Raw genomic sequence first — 16,507 nt, 5'->3', positions numbered from 1 at the left:
TATTTTTTGTTGTTGTTGTTAATTTTCATCCAAAGATATTTTTTTCATTGATTTTTAGACAAGTGGCAGGGAGGGGAAGAGAGAGATAGAGAGAAACATCCATGTGAGAGAGACACATTAATTGGTTGCCTCCTGCATACTCCCTGACCTGGGGCCAAGGATTGAACCTGCAACTGAAGCACGTACCCTTGACCAGGAATCGAACCCAAGACCCTTCTGTCCTTGGGTCGACACTCTAACCACTGAGCCAAACTGGCTAGGGCTGCAGAAGTATTTAGTATTTGTTCCACATGCACCTACTTACCATTCTCTCCCAGTCTCCCAAAGACGTTAGAAGACCCTAACGTGGAAGGATGTTGAAACCATTTCTTGGCATAAATCCTGAAACTTCTCCCCTCCGTGCCTTGTCCATGATTCAGCCAGTGGCGAATCTGGACAGTGTTTCTCCCTTCCTCCCCGCCAGTGTCTGTGGCAGCCAGGCATCCAAGACATCCTGGAGGCTGGGACCCTCACCGCAAGGGCGGCTACCGAATTTCATTCATTACATTCTGGGAGCTCCGTGGCCTTGATAATTTATGTTTCAAGGCTATAATTGCACACTATTTTTCTAGCAGCTCTCAGGGGTTTCGGCCCGCGATTGAAACTTGATAGGTGTCCTGGCTCTTCACTGTTGGAACGATTTCTCCTGACGTTCAAGTGCTGAGCTGAGCTCATTTCTCTTAAACCAAAAAGCAAACCCCACTGTATGCGCCCAAGTCCGCCCTGGGAGTGAGCCTGTTCAGGCCTTTGGAGCCACAGTCTCGGACCTTTCACTGCCCTTCCTCCCTCAATTAAAATAACCAAGTAGCTGCTCGTTTCCCCAGGTGCGGGTTCTGCCACTTTCCGCGTCAGTCTATTTTAACTGCACTCTGGGTCTGGGGAAAACAACCTCAGGACGGGATGGGGAACCCACTGAGTGGATCTGAGCTGAACGCCACCCGTCACCTGAACTGCACGAGCACCGACTCTGTGTGGTGAGCGAATGGTAATATTTGGGGTCTCCTGGAATTAGGGTCTGTTTGGAGCTGGTGTCTAGTAGTCCCCACATAGGGTCTGATTGGTTCCTCTTCCCCAGTGACAGTCCCCCTTTGAAAGGCCACAGGTCCATTTGGAGAAGGCTGGGAGCAAGGCCAACAGCATACACTTCTGGCAGTTACCAGGGCCCTTCTTCAAGCCCTTCATTGAAGGGGATCTGGGTCCATAAACTGGTTCAAGTCTGGGAATTGATGGAAGGGTCGTGACTCCATTTTTATGATTCAGGTCCAACTTTCGTTCATTTGACACAGAAGTTTTCTGCTTCTGCAGATCAGGTGAGAGTGCAGTAGGCTTTCCATCAGTTTTGGTTCTGGAAAGACCATAATTAGCCAGCGTCATAGGTGTGTGCAAATCCAACCCTTGTGATTGCTGCCTTGATTCTGCTGTCTGTCCGGCAACCAGGCCACCCTGGAAGAGGCTTACAGAGAGCCCTCGCCTGCTGGAGGCCTGAGCCCTCTCGCTCCCTGAGGCATCTCTCCCAGCTGCCTTGGTGGGGGCAGTGACTGAGGCAGGGTCTCCAGGGACCAGGTTGAGATTTCTCATCACCTACTTGCCGTGGGCAAAATCATAATGTTCTCATACCCTCTGTTTGCATCATTATTGAGCTACTCATGCTGTCAAGGCTACATCTTAAATTTAAACACATTTGGCCAGGCTGGCATGGCTCAGTGGTTGAGGGTTGACCTATGAATCAGAAGGTCATGGTTCGATTCCCACTCAGGGCACATGCCTGCATTGCGGGCTCGATCACCAGTGGAGGGTGTGCAGGAGGCAACCAACCAGTGATTCTCTCTCATCATTGATGTTTCTATCTCTCTCTCCCTCTCCCTGCCTCTCTGAAATCAATAAAAATATATTTTAAAAGTTTAAACACATCTGGATGAGGATGAAGGAGGCCTGGGAAAGGATCACACTTCATCCTAAGAGGCGTGTAAGCTCCATACACCACTCTCTTCCTTCCGCTTCGGGGATAAGCACAGGATATAAATTAAAAAGTAAAGAGCTCCTCTCTGTAGCAGCGGTTAATTTGTGTATTTCTCTACTTTCATCCCTGGGATTTTTGCATTTTTGGAAGCATTAGGGTGCAGCAGATTCCCTGGGCCTTTCCCATGCGCCCCCTCGTGTCATTGGCCTGATCTTCAGGGTGCAGACAGACTTGGACAAGGCCTCATGCTCTAAAATGAAATGTCACCGCGGATTCTGGTTCCCGTTTGTCATTTGGGTGACGTGGCTGTGACAGGCTCTAAGCACATACACCGTTGTACCTGGTTCTGCCCAGTGCCCATCTGTAGTCGAATGTTCCCTTTAGGCCGCTGAGGAGCAACGTGACGGGATTCGTTAGCCTCTTGCCAAAGCTCCTCTGAAGAGTTATTTTTGTATTCATACAATTTTAATACTTGGGGATAGGCTGTACCATTTTCCAGGTGCCAAAAGTGATCATTCATTGTTTTCTTTTCTTTTTTTTAATTAGGTGCTATTTTAGCTTCAAAAATAGTTTATTTTTTATGGGCCGCGCTGTGCCTTTGACCCAGTTCTTTTCCCTGGGATGGTGTCCTAGGAAGATGAGGTTTATGATCTGAATGATACCTGGAATATTAATTCCTTTCAAATGAAATCACTGACCGAGGCCGCCTCCATCACACGCGCACACACGTTCTCCTCCCCAAACTTGCCTGCTTTCTGTTAAACATGCCTTGGGAGTCCCTTGGGGAGAAGGGCTCCTCTCCGTGTTTGGCGGGAGAGAGCATCTGCCGTGGCCTGTGGGATGCAGCTGGGAGCCACGGCCTCTGAGCTGCTGAGCTGGGCAGCACTGTCCTCTCCGCTCCTTTCAGCAGGACTGTCCTGCCATTCGGGGGCGGGGGGGGGGGGGGGGGGGGGCGGCGGACGACGACGCGGGCCCTGCCGGAATGAGAGTGCCATTCTCAGGAGTGAGCTGTCAGCAGCCCTCTCCTCTGACTGTAATTTGCTGCAGCCTGGAGATGAGTAAGTGACAGCTATGAAAAGGGCTCTAGAATAATTGCAGCTAAAAGTACAAACCTGAGAGCAAAGATTTCATAGGCTACCGCTCATGCTTGTTTCTCTTCACGGAAGGGGATGACTGTTTGGGGTCCACAAAATGCTGACGCAATAGTCTGTCGTTGGTGTTCTGTTTGTGACTCGTCACCACATTCTGTGTGGCTATTTTTGCCATCTCACGGGGGCTCTGCTTTTGCTGACAGCACATTGGAGTGGTCCCTGCCAGCCCACGGTGAGGTGGCTGGGGTCTATGTCACCTGAGGGACTCAGTTCCTTAACATGAGCTTTTCCTGGGGTTGGGGTAGGGGGACAAGGCGTTCTTGTTCTTGGCTGGGTGCCATCATGCCTGTAAGGTGCTTTTTATGAGTTTTAGTTTTAGAATATGAAAGTCTTAGGCCAAAACATACCTTTTTAAATTTTATTTTTTCCATCATCATTTATTTATCCCCTCTGTGTCCTCTTCCACCTCCACCCCTGCCCCACAATCACCACACCCAAAACATCTCTTTAAATGTGTCTCCCCATCGCTCAGCCAAAGTGGCTGACCCTCGAATTGTCATCTTTTTACCCCTGTAAATTGAACTGCAGAAGAGTTGTCCATTTTGGCAAACAGTTTTGTTCCAAATAAGGACACATATTAATTTGCTTGGCAGAGAAAGAGAGTGGAAGTATCTGAACTTGAGAGAGAATTCTCAATGCCATTCTTGCTTTGGAAGCAGCAGCCCAGCATGCCCTTGGCCAGCTCTGGTTTCTGGCTGGCACATGGTGTGAATCTCGCTTCTGGAACGGGCGCCTTTGCTGGTCTGAACTGTGATGCTTCCTTGGGGGCATCGGGCAGCATTTGCAAAGGTGAACTTGTGATGTTTTCAGGAGAGAAGAGAAAGAATGTTTGATTAAAAGGATCTTGGAGGCCCTAAGTTAACGTTTCCTGGCGTGTGGTGGTGAGGATGAGTTAGGTATCCAGGCTGGCTTTTAAAATAGATATAAATAATTAATTATTCATTTTAGTGCATCTTAGAAAAAGCATACCAAGCACATCAAACCTGTGATTTCGCAGGTTTTCTTGCTTAGGCTGAGACGAAGGTAACGAATCTTAGAGAAATAAGGTTACATATAATGGGGCTGGGAAATGAAGAACCTGCCTTTTGCCTGTGATATGGCTAGAGAGGCACCGAGGTGCCAGAGCCGGCTTAGTGGTGGCCTTGAGACATTTGTGAAGAGTGACAAGGACAGCTAGCCTTGGCCACGAATTTACTGTGTGATGCTAAGTGATTTATATTGTTCTCTCCTTTAATCCTCAGTTAACTACAGTTCCCTGGGTTAACTACCCTTAATATACTCACTTTATAGGTAAGAAAACTGAGTTTAGGGAGAGTGAGTAATGTGTCCAAGGTCACAGAGCCAGGAAGAGGCGGAGCTGAAGGGGAGGGGAGGAGGCCACTATGCCGGCTGTTCTGGAAGATGGCTGGGAGGAGGGATCCTGTTGTTAGGTGGCTTCAAGGCCTGGGGGGCAGATACTTATCAGGAGCTTAAGAAGGCTCTCCTGCTTGGCACCAGGGACCCAGCGACTTGCCTGGAGACTTTCGTGAGCGAAGGGTTTTGAAGTTTTATTGGAGTTGGGAACTCATAGGGCTTTTCTGGGGAAATTCTCTTTATACATTAGTAGTTCAATGCTGAGAAGCCTGTAGTTAGAAATCTTTTTTTTTTTTTCTGTAATATTGATGGCTTTCAAATTCAGTTAACCATAGGTTCCCTTTTTCTCCAGTAAAACCTGGTATGTTTTATAGAACCCATATTCTCTGGAGCACCCATGTAGCACCCAACCTAATCCTTTTAACTCATTTTACACATGAGAAACTGGAGGCCCATGATGGCTTGGTTGGCAGACTTTGCATCATTAGTTCATTAATTTAACAGATATAAATCCAGCGTCTCCCTAGGAACTGGAGTATAGCAGGGAACAAATGAACAAGTCAAAGATATCAGAAGACATATCGATAATTGTAGTTGATGGTAAATCTGTGAAAATTAGAAATCCTTACTTTTCTGCATCTTGTCACGATAGAAAGCATGCCTTTTTCATCTCCATCTTCTCATTTTCTAGCACGGAGCAGGAATGAACCTTTAATTCATATTTGTGATTAAATGAATGAGTTGTTGGTGATTTGGAGGGTGGGAGTCTTTCCTATTCTGTTACAAAATGGCCAATTAAAAAAATTGCTATTAGGTTTGGTGTGTATTTGGTGTGTACCGCACACCAACCGTTAAAACAAAATGTTAAACAGAGAATGTCTGAGAGGTGCCCAGATGGAAGTAGGTGTCTCGGTCACCTCTGTTAAGGAGTCCGGATTGGAATAACAGTGACGTGAGATAGTCAGTAGAAGATGGGTTATTTATGAGAGAATCCGTATTTGGAAATCATCTCTATCAGTTTCTTAGGGTTGCTAAAGTGCCAGAATCTTTAAGGTTCTACTCCAGTCCCAAAGTCTACAGATTCCTGAGGAGTCCAAGGTTTGCTCAGATGTAACAGAGGTGAGTCACCGAATCTTAATGAATGGCCAGTCCTTCAAGGCTGGAGTGAGGGGGAACTAATGTGGGTCCTGAGCAAGCCGTTTGGCGATTCTCTGAGCTGTGCAGCACACTGTGGCCTTCCAAGTCTCTGCCCTTGGAAACGGAAAAGGACTGATGGGAGGGTGCATAGCTTGCTCCTGTGCATTATACATTGGAAGCATACCCAAATAGCTGATGTTGGTACAGCAGGTGGGGTCTGTGGGTCCCCTAGACCAGATGTTCTCAGCTGCCCGGGTGGCCAACACTAGTAGAAAGTCAACAAACCAACTAGTAGGAAAGATAAAGTCAACCAAGCAAATGGCTTCTCCGTGGGCCTAGCTCCTTCTCAAAGGAATTTGCTACTGAAGCAGACCATTCTGCTGTGGAGGAAATGCCGACCTGATGCTGGCATGCTCACGGTGCTGGCACGCTCACGGCTGGCTCCAGGTTACTTTGTTGTCCTGGGAAAGGGAAGTGCCATGCGGGACCTGCTCCGTGTTCTACAGGGGAGGGGGCTCCCTGCTCCCGAGGGGCCCCCACACAGGAGGTCCATGGATTACCACCCAGCACGGCCCTCAGGAAGCGTGCACTCAACACTTCAGCCCAAGGAGATCATTTCTTCTAGTCCAGTGATGGTGAACCTTTTGAGCTCGGCGTGTCAGCATTTTGAAAAACCCTAACTTAACTCTGGTGCCGTGTCACATATAGAAATTTTTTGATCTTTGCAACCATAGTAAAACAAAGACTTATATTTTTGATATTTATTTTATATATTTAAATGCCATTTAATAAAGAAAAATCAACCAAAAAAATGAGTTCGTGTGTCACCTCTGACACGTGTCATAGGTTCGCCATCACTGTTCTAGGAGATGGGTGTCCTGGACTCCAGGGAGGGCTAGTCTAGTAGAGGACACTTTTATAATTTAAAAAAAAAAGAAGGGTAATGAAATATGACAGCACCTGTCAAATTCATTTCTAGGTTTCTCATGGAAATCTAGGTTTCCTCAAGAGGGTATTTTCCTCAGAAGTAGTTATTTCATTCTGCATGGCTTTATGGATTATTACAAAATCAGACTTTTTTTTCTGGGGAAAAGAAGAAAAAACTTACATAAAAAGGTTAGGAATTGGGATAGATGTTTGAGAAGTAAAATGAAATGGACAGCTGTGAGTTTTATTTAGCCTTAGAACTGAAAGCAGACTTTGAGAGGTTAGGTAAGGAGATATGGGCTTCATCGTATCTGTAAGAGTTTACTGTAGGCTGCTAGAGGAATGTCTGACTATAAAGAGTGATGAAATGATGGCCTATGTTATCGAAGGGAAATGGCGGACTTTTCTCTCTCTCATATTTTTAGGAAATAATCTGTAACGTGGAAGACATTAGTGCAGGGCAAAGAGTATGATGCCAGGAGCCTGAATGAGCCAGGCCTGAATCCCACCTTCTCCATTTGTTAGATAGGAGAGTTGTGTGAGTTGTGTGATGCTTTTGGCCGCAGTCTCTTTATCATGAAACCTCCGGAGGATACTGTGCCATGCTTGGCAGGCCTGCACCTGGGGGGGGCCCAGGATGACAGCTGTTTATTATGAGCCATGAGTAGAACAGTAAGTACCACAGTGGTGGCCACCTGCCTGGAGAGCAGCTTTGAAGTGCCCTTTAGCGGTGCTTTCAGACCGGAAGTGATTTACTGTGGCCTCATGCTTGTCTGAGGTTTTTTATTTTATTTCCAAAGAAATCTTATAATGCATCATTACTAGAATGCATTTTGGAGTTTTATAATCAGTTAGCTGATTGTAAAATTCTGAAACCCTTTTCCTAAATAGGAAGGCGGGTATTGCCTGCTTCCTCTGTCTATTTGTCCACCTGTGTAAGGATTTTAAAATTCACCTGGACATTTAAAATCACAAAAGCCCGTGGCTCATGACGAAACAAAACTCCCTAAGAGTGGTGCGTATTTCTGCCAACAGCTGACTCCTCCAGGAGGCAGGAAACCACCGGCTTCTCTATCAGCACTCTTGGTGTGTTGAGACTTGCACCAGATCCCTTAGGCTACAAGGAAGCACAGATTTTTTTGGGTGGAAAATCTGATGAATTAAGCCAGTAATATCCAACCTCTTGGCTGGGGACATGTAAATTCTTTGTCTAAACTCACAGAAATGGCTCTCTGGGGTCCGGAAAAGACTGATAAATAATGCAAACTCTTTCCTCATTGAATTTATTCCTCTGGATGCTCTGTGTGTGATTGGTAATCGATACACAGTGTTTGCTGGCTTTGTGAAATTGTTCCGGGCCGGGGTAAGGATGAGTCTGCGGTGTTGAATTAGAGGAACGCTAATTCCCTAATGCCGGGATCGGCTTTAATCTTGTTAGCCAGATGTTGCCATTAGAGCCAATCAGTCAAACGGGGCCACAGATATCACAGTTGCACAATGCGATTGGCCTGTGAGCTGCATTCTCTGAAGGCCACCCTTGGTGTGGGGACAGAGGCACCTCTTGTCTGCATCCTGGGAGCACAGCTTGGCTCCCTGGTCCACTTAGGAGCCCCCCTGCCTGTCACACATTAACCATCGGGGCTCTGGCTCCTGCGGTGAAATCCTGGTCTGAAATTTGTAAACGCCACGCTCAGGGGCCGGTTTTGGCCAATGAAAGCGGCCTGTCCCTCTGGCAGGCCCCTCTCCTGCTGCTGTTCATGAGGCCTGGCTCTGAGCCCCCTGCCTGCTGGGAGAGCATCCGGAAAACCCACAGCAGTTCCCCCTTTCGATAGAGCTTTTCATTTTCCATCTTTTCCGTCTGAGCTCCATTCGTTGGCTGCACAGTCAACCCCAAAGAAGCCAGGGTTGAATTGAGATGCCAGTTTCCAAACAGCCTGGTGTTGGGAAGATGTGGTTCGAGTGGAGCATCTCCAGCCTGGAGTTTGCTCAGCGGTGAAATCTGGAGGCCTGTCCTCACGGGAAAGATTTACAGCCTCTGGCCGGAGCCTCTGTGGCCCCGCTGAGCGGTGATGTTTCTATCAGATGCTCGAGGAGGTGGCTGGACACAGAGCAGAGCAGGTTTCTGAAGGGTGTGCGCGACCTGGAGCCCTCCTGGCTGATATTGCAAAATGTGTGTGTGCTGGGAGATCAGGAAATATGTGGTGGGCAAGGCAGAGAGAGAGTGCAGTTGGCGAGGAGAAGAAAATGGGGGGGAGGGGGAGCTGTTTGAGAGAGAACTTGGCTTCTATTTTGTATTTGTGTCTGTTTTTCTCTGGAAATGGGGTGATGTGTTGGCGAGAAGCTTCTGGCTGCTGTCAGAGATATGAACATCTGGGCCGCTTTGCAGGGAAGTCAGGGTCCTAAAGTGTAGCTGCCACTCAATCTGCTGACGAAGGGAGTGAGCGTCCACTGCTCAGACCGTGTGTTTAGTAGGGAGACGTGGCTCCTGGCTCAGGACGTGGCTTTTGAGTAGCACGTGGCAGAGCGATGTTCCAGCCCTGGAATCTGAGGCCGGCAGACAAGTGCGCACCCTTGGGGCCACTCAGCTGTGCTTGCGTGGTGGGAAATAAGGAGGAGAGATGGCTCCCAGCCGGTGTGGGTCAGTGGCTGAGCATTGACCCATGAACCAGGAGCTCGAGGTTTGATTCTTGGTCAGGACACATGCCTGGGATGTGAGCTCGATCCCCAGTGGGGGGTGTGAAGGAGGCAGCCGGTCAATGATCAGTGATTCCTTCTCATCATGGATGTTTCTATCTCTCATTCCCTCTCCCTTCCTCTCTGAAATCAATAAAAATATATTAAAAGAAAATAAAGAAAGGTGCCAAGTGAGCACGGTCATTGTGACACAGGCATGCATGAAGAGCCATCGAGAGGTGTGGCAAATTCTTTCAGGCCTTTGCTAGTCTCCTTTGCTGATGCTAAATGCTGTTGCAAGGACCCCAAACTATTGGATGACAGCAGAGTCAGAGTGTAGTTGCTGATGACTCTGAGCCCAGTGCGGGGCAGTGCGGGGGCTCGGCATCGGCAGCGAGCCGGCACACTGCCGCCTTCTCTACCCGTCTTCCCTCAGCCAAGCGCAGTCACAGGGGTAGTGGGTGCAGAGGAGGCTGGGAAGTGTCGTTCAGCCCTGGGCCTGTGGGAAATGCGGCTGGTTTATTGTCTCTGCACAGCCCTTCACGTTCTTCCCAGACAGGTATGGAGCCAGGTTTCGTGGGTCTGAAGCCTAAGCCAGTTTGGGGTTCACCTTAGAAATGAACAGGAAGTTAGGTATACAGGTGCCTATTTCCTGTGTTTAGAACGAGAATTGGAAGGGCTCGATCCAGGGAGAGGGCCTGCAGGTAAAGGTCCCTTAGCATCACAGCGAATGCATCTCCGTGCCTGGTGGCCGAAGGTAACATGTGGTTTCCCTCCTTGCGGCCTAACCCAGCTGCCCTCGCCCGTGCTCCCCCAGAGCACTCAGTACCAGGAGGGAGCACCAGGCTGGCCACCCCAGCCGCCTGCAGAGTGGACATCGCTCCCGCCTCCCGGGGAGCCATTGGCCCTGTGCGCTGAGAGCCCAGGCCCATCCTGTGCTTTGGCCTGGGCAGGGGTCTTACCTGTGGGACTCTGTGTGCTGTGAGGGGCTGAGGACAGGGTGTGGGGCAGGTTCAGAGTAAAGGAACCCAGCCCCCTTCACTCTGTGTTTCTTACTGTTCCAAACTGAAAATTCCCTGCACTTGTAAATCAGCATAAACAGCAGGTCCCTCAGTGCTGGGGCCAAGATTAGTTGAGATAATGCATTCGAGGCGCTTAGCGTAGTGCCTGGAACTTAGTCAGAGCTTCCTAGGCATTATCTGCCTTTTATTATCAGTCACACCGGGCAAAGATTTATGTTTGCAGTTGTGCAGTCTGCATTAGTCATATGTAAAAAAATGCACACATTTTAATTCTCCAGTGACTGGCAAACGCTTGAGTTATGGCTCCATGCAATGGACTAGTACAGTAATTATAAATGTTTTATGCAAAGAAAAATGCATATAATAAGTGAAAACAGAATGATATGAAACATTGTGATCTGAATTATATAAATAATGAGTACATTAAGAATCACAGAAATTATGAAAATGTTCTCATTGGCCATCTCTGGATCACATAGGATCAGACTTGATTCTCATCTTTATAGTTTTCTGGACCTCAGAAATTGTTTGTAATCCTCCTATAAAATAAAACCCTAATATGCAAATGGACCGAACTGCAAAACGACAGGTAGCTGTGATGCCCACTGACAACCAGGGGCAGACGCTCAGTGCAGGAGCTGCCCCCTGGTGCTCAGTGTGCTCCCACAGGGGGAGCGCCGCTCAGTCAGAAGCTGGGCTTAGGGCTGGCGAGCACAGTAGCGGCGGCGGGAGCCTCTTCCACCTCCTCAGCAGCTCTAAGGAGCAGCGAGCTGAGCGGTAAGGAGCAAGAGTCCTGGACTACGAGAGGGATGTCCTCCTGCTGGCTGCAGACATCACCTGAGGGGTCCTGGACTGTGAGAGTGGACCCCCCTCCCCCATTCCATGCACCTGGCCTTTAGTTATTTAATAATGATATTACTGATCCTCCCTTAGAAATAGCAGTATTGCAGCCTTAACTTTGCCTAATAAGTTACTGTTTGGAAAGTGCTATCACATCACATTTAATTTTCAAACAACCCTGAGAAAACAAAAAAAGAAAACAAAACTTACAGTTTTAATGGAAAAACATAAAGGCACCCAACCACTAAAGACGTTGAATGTACTGAAATTTCTGATAGCATAGTCACAGAAATCTCCATCTCCTCCCTCACGTTTCCCAAATTAATTCTGCTCTTCACCAAGCACTGCATCAGAGGTCAAATTACTGCACTCCTCTCAGTTTACACAGTGTTCTACTTAGATTTTTAATGACAGCATTTTAATGGTGTAGACCTGCATTATTTTTCATGAAAGTTCTAGAATAGAGCTCGGGACTCCAGCCTAGTTCTACTGGGAAATGCTCTCTGCATGTCAGCAAGAAGTTTAGAATGCACTTGGGTCGGAGCCTGCTGCTTCTTGAGCAGCATTCCCTGTGCTCCCTGCCCCACCTTCCCCTGTAGGTTCAGCTCTGGGGTTGGGGGTGGGGTTGCAGGAGGCGTCTCTAGGACCCTGGGGACCAACACCTCCTCACCCTATCACACTGGGTGCTCTTCTGCCCTGGCTGGCTGGTGCTCTGTACTGGGCTTCTGTCTGGTTCTCTGTGCCAGAATCCTTCCTGGCAGCCCCTCCTTCCTGCCTCACTGACCCTCTCCTGCAGAAGCTGATGTGAGCAACGCCCCCAGCTTGGGACCAATGGCTCCTTATAAGACCTGCCTAGAGACTTCCCTGATTCCCACTATCTGCCTGTACTCGGGAGTACTGTGTCCCTAGATTCACCGTCTCCACACTGGGCCCGCCTGATGCTGCTGCCTGAGTCTCGTCTGCAGGTGCTGACCTGGCTCCCGCACGGAGTCGGAGCCTCCTGGCGTTGACACTCAGCAGGTACAGAATTCTGCTGGGGCAGTGATGTCCCCGCGCCCCAGTGAGTGTGTGTGTGTCTCTCTCTGTGCTCTCAGCCTTGCTCGGCCCTGGGGCCTGGGCAGATCCATTTCCATTCCTGGAATCCCCTGGGAGGCCTCACCTCCCTCGCTGCAATGAACTGGGCCAGGCCACGAGCTACTGAGCCTTGGAAAGACAGTCTGCTTTTATGTGGTTAACAGCTTAGGGGACTTCAGGGGGGCTGGGAGGTGGGGGACCGGGGGTGACTTGTGCCAATCTATACTTAGGGGTAGAGTCCTCTTATTTCAACTTTGATTTAAAAAAACACTCTTCACGGCAGTTCAAAATATGTTGCTTCCTACCAGTAACATCGTCAAGTCCGGAGGAGTGTGTGGAATGGAAGTTTTCTCTTTCTTCCCCAGTAGGCAGGCCAAGCGGGAAGTGTGGGAGGGAACGGGTAGGAGGTGAGAGCCGGATGCTGGGCTAGATTGCTGGGGCTGCCTCACCAAATGGCAGCAGGCGGGTGGCTTCCACCAGACATTTGTTCCCTCACTGTGGGGATGCTGGGCCTGCAGGGTGAAGGTGTTGGCAGGCCCGCCCCCCGGGTCTCAGCCGAGGACCCTTCCTGGTTCTCCCAGCGTCTGGCGGCCCCAGGCTTTCCTGGCTGGGCAGCCCCACTCCTTTCCTGCCTCCACGTTCGTTCGCATGGCCTCTGCCTCCACAGGGCACTTTCCTCTTCTCAGGACCCAGTCACATTGGATCTGCGTCCGCCCTAATGACCTCACCTTGATGTGATTACTGCAAGGACTCTGTTCCCAAGTCAGGTGACATTCATGGGTGCTGTGGGCTACGACATCAGTGTAACTTTTTCGAGTTCAACTCCTGGCAGCTGCCTGCGATTCAGTCCCCTGTGCCTGCCAAAGGAGTGGCCACCAGCAAGACCACCGCAGGCCTCCGTGTCCTTGGCTGGTCCGTGGAGACAACAGTGGTGTCCTCTTACAAGATTGTTGGGAGGATTAAGTTCGATCATGCTTGGGAAGGTATCTGCCTTGTAGAAAGGGAGCAGGAGGGTTAGCTTTTATGACCAGTCACTTCCAGCCCTTGGATTGCCCAAGCCTGTAGGTGGAGACACGGAGGAAGTGACAGAGCCAGGCAAGATAGCACTGTGGTAATCCGAGCGTAACTCCCTCAGGCCCTGACTCTAGGGTTCACCTGCACACGCATTTGCCTCCAAGGCTGCACCCAGCACTGATCATGCGCCAGTATTTGCTTGATTGAAATCTCCTGTGCCACTTTTTAAAGCGAATGTGGAGTAACCTCTTGGGCACATTCTAGAGAACCTAGGCCTGAGCTGTCCTGAGCAGATGTGCCTGTCCTTTTTGGGGTCATCCAGTAAGACATGCACCACTGACTCCAGAGGTGCAACTCATGGTGCTGAATGACATTGCTGCCAGGATTCCAGGGGCAAGGTCAGGGCCAGGTGGGAGGGGCTTAGGGTCCTTCCATGGGCTCCCTGAGGTCATGGTGTGAAACTTGACCCCTATCCTGCTGGCTGAATTATTCAGTGGTGATGGGGTTCCCAGGATTCTAAATCATAGTCCCTAGCTTCAGAGACCATAGCCATCTATTCCGTTGTCCCTCAGCGTGAACCCTAAGAGTGACTGTAGGTCACATTGCTCTTCCCCTCCCTGCTTCCTGTGAACTGTGTGTCGTCAGCTTTGCAGCACATCTGACTGAGGAACTAGATGCTACAGCTGAAGGCCCAAATCCAGCCTCGCTTCAGATTGAAGTCCACTTAAGGCATTATTTATAGTTAGTCACTGACTTCTGTGACAAGGCCATCGAAACCTGAAAATGGGCTTGAATGTGTTGGTGGTGCTAAGGCTCTGAAATGGGGATTGTTAGAGAGATTGCAGATTTCATTACGGAATATGCTTTGAACCTAATTTGTGTGTGGGTCTATTGATGTTCTGGGAATTTTGTTCTAAGACATGTTGTCTGGTTTATGGGTTGGTGAGGTGCTATTTATTTTTATTATACTCCGCTCTTTCTTCTTCCCACAGCAAGTAATCGAGAGAATTAATGTTCAACTTTAAGTGGGATCCATTTACTCTGTATTGAGAATTATTACTTTCATTCATGTTTCTTTGCTTTTGAAGCTCTGAGGTACCTTTTGGAAGACAAACCTCATCGTGGATCTCTTTGTATATGAATTTTTTCCTTTTTGGTATTAATTATCACAACCACCGCAAGGAACATTATTGCACACGTATTATGTGGCCTGCACTGTGCTGACTGGCTTAGATAGGTTATTAGTCTTTCATTTTTCTATCAATAGTAGACTTTTAAGAAGTGACTGCTAGAATTTGCATTTTCTAATGAGGATCTGAGGCCTGGGAAGACCCATTTGCCAAGGTTACACTTGTGTAAGTGGCAGAGTCAGGGTTTGAACCAAGATATTCTGATTTGGGATCCGAGGCTCCTCAACCCTCCACTCTTGATGTTGTAGATACAAGCAAATCCTTGTGTTTAAGGAGAGAATTGCAGATGCATTGCAGAGCTTGTGAGCGATTGGATAAGCTTTTGCATTTTCATTTAATGTGCATCTTAGGTCAGTGGATTGATTCTCTTTGCATAATCTGTGTTCTTCAGGTTGACATCGTGCTAATTGCACAGACCGTAGCTGAGAACATGACAGATAGCCCAGCAGGGCTCTGGGCTGCGGGAGAAGTTAGCATGGGATTACGGAATCCACAGACTTCCTGTGAATTGACTCAGTGGTTATCCAGATGAAAACTATGGCCCAAAGTCTGTGTTTCAGAGCAGAGGTTGTTACTGGTTTTGTGTAATAAATAATGAGGTCAAATAACCTAGATATCTGGTTTAAAATGTCAAGTAATTTTTTTACTTCAGGAATTTCTTAAGGCCATTAATATATATTGTTTGCACTGCAATGTCCATGAGAAAAATAAAAAAGAGTATTGTGTTTCTGGAATTTACCTGGCAATTGTTTGCTTGTCTGTTGTTCCTGTGTTGCTCTGGCACGCAAGGCTGGCTGTAATGCACCCAGGCGTGTTGCCTTAGGTTTTCCAGCATAGCACTGAGGAGGACTTCGATTGTTAAGTGACGGAGACCCAGTGCCTAGTGCAGTGATGGCAAACCTATGACATGCGTGTCAGAGGTGACACGCGAACTCATTTTTTTGGTTGATTTTTCTTTGTTAAATAGCATTTAAATATATAAAATAAACATCAAAAATATGTCTTTGTTTTACTATGGTTGCAAATATCAAAAAATTTCTATATGTGACATGGCACCAGAGTTAAGTTAGTGTTTCTCAAAATGCTGACACACCGAGCTCAAAAGGATCGCCATCACTGGCCTAGTGGCTTCAACAGTACAAACTGATGTAGGTGAAAAGGTTAGGAGTATAATGAGCCACAGAATTAAGTAGTTTGTTTCAACCATTCCCTAGGTCACTTAGGGTTTGTTTTCTTTCTTTTTTTTGTTTTGCTAATGCTCACCTGAGGATTTTCTCCATTGATTTTTTTTTTTTTTAGAGAGGGGAAGGGAAGGAAGTGGGGAAAAAGAGAGAGAGAGAGAGAGAAGGAGTCTTTTATATGAGAGAGACACATAGATTGGTTGCCTCCCGCATGCAACACTATCAAGATTGGGCATCAAACCTGCAACTCAGGTACATGCCCTTGACCTGGAATCGAATCCATGACCCTTCCGTGAGTGGGTGGATGTTCTAACCACTGAGCACACTGGCCAGTGTGGGCTTGGTTTCCTTTTGTTTTTATCTCTCTGCCAGAGTTGAATTTCAGAGCTGAGCACGGACAGACCAGACGTCCCTAGCAGATAAGCAGGGTGATGACCCAGGAATGCCAGAACAGAACTCTGGTCGTTCTTAGGAACGGTGAAGGGGAGCATGGATGCTTGAGAGGCAGTCCACCTGGGCCAGAGACCTGGAACGCCCCTCTTCTCAGCCCCGTGTGTGTTGATATTCTACATATAACATGGATGTTTTCTATAGTTACTCCACACATGAAAACATTTTGCCAGCAGGATACTGAGAGGGGCTAATCTGCATATTTCAGTTTCTCATATAACAATGTCATAGGCCTGAGAAGATGCTAGTGCTGGCTGCTCACATTTAAGAAAGCTCTTCACGTTCTCTTAGCAAAAGGAATTCCATGATGACAGACCTATCATTGCTCTATAGTTCATATTTACACTGATTTTATTACTGTCTTAAAATATATATTTTATTGATTTCAGAGAGGAAGGGAAAGGGAGAGATAGAAACATCAATGATGAGAGAGAATCTATCCATCAACTGCCTCCTGCGCACCCCACACTGGGGATCGAGTCCAAAACCTAGGCAT

The 16,507-nt window shown here is 48.0% G+C and overlaps 1 protein-coding gene across 3 annotated transcripts in view; it reads left to right on the top strand.

Annotated features, from left to right (window-relative positions):
• The window catches only part of ELMO1 (engulfment and cell motility 1), a 401,514-nt gene that overhangs the window by 13,036 nt on the left and 371,971 nt on the right, over positions 1 to 16,507 (top strand). The gene's annotated exons all lie outside the window — the stretch shown is intronic.

Source organism: Myotis yumanensis, unplaced genomic scaffold (genome assembly GCF_028538775.1).
Source record: "Myotis yumanensis isolate MYYU_CA2020_CCGP unplaced genomic scaffold, mMyoYum1.0.hap1 SCAF_9, whole genome shotgun sequence".
Classification (NCBI taxonomy): Eukaryota; Metazoa; Chordata; class Mammalia; order Chiroptera; family Vespertilionidae; genus Myotis; species Myotis yumanensis.
Note: the sequence above shows the minus strand (reverse complement) of the source record. Positions and strands in the feature narration are given on the sequence as shown.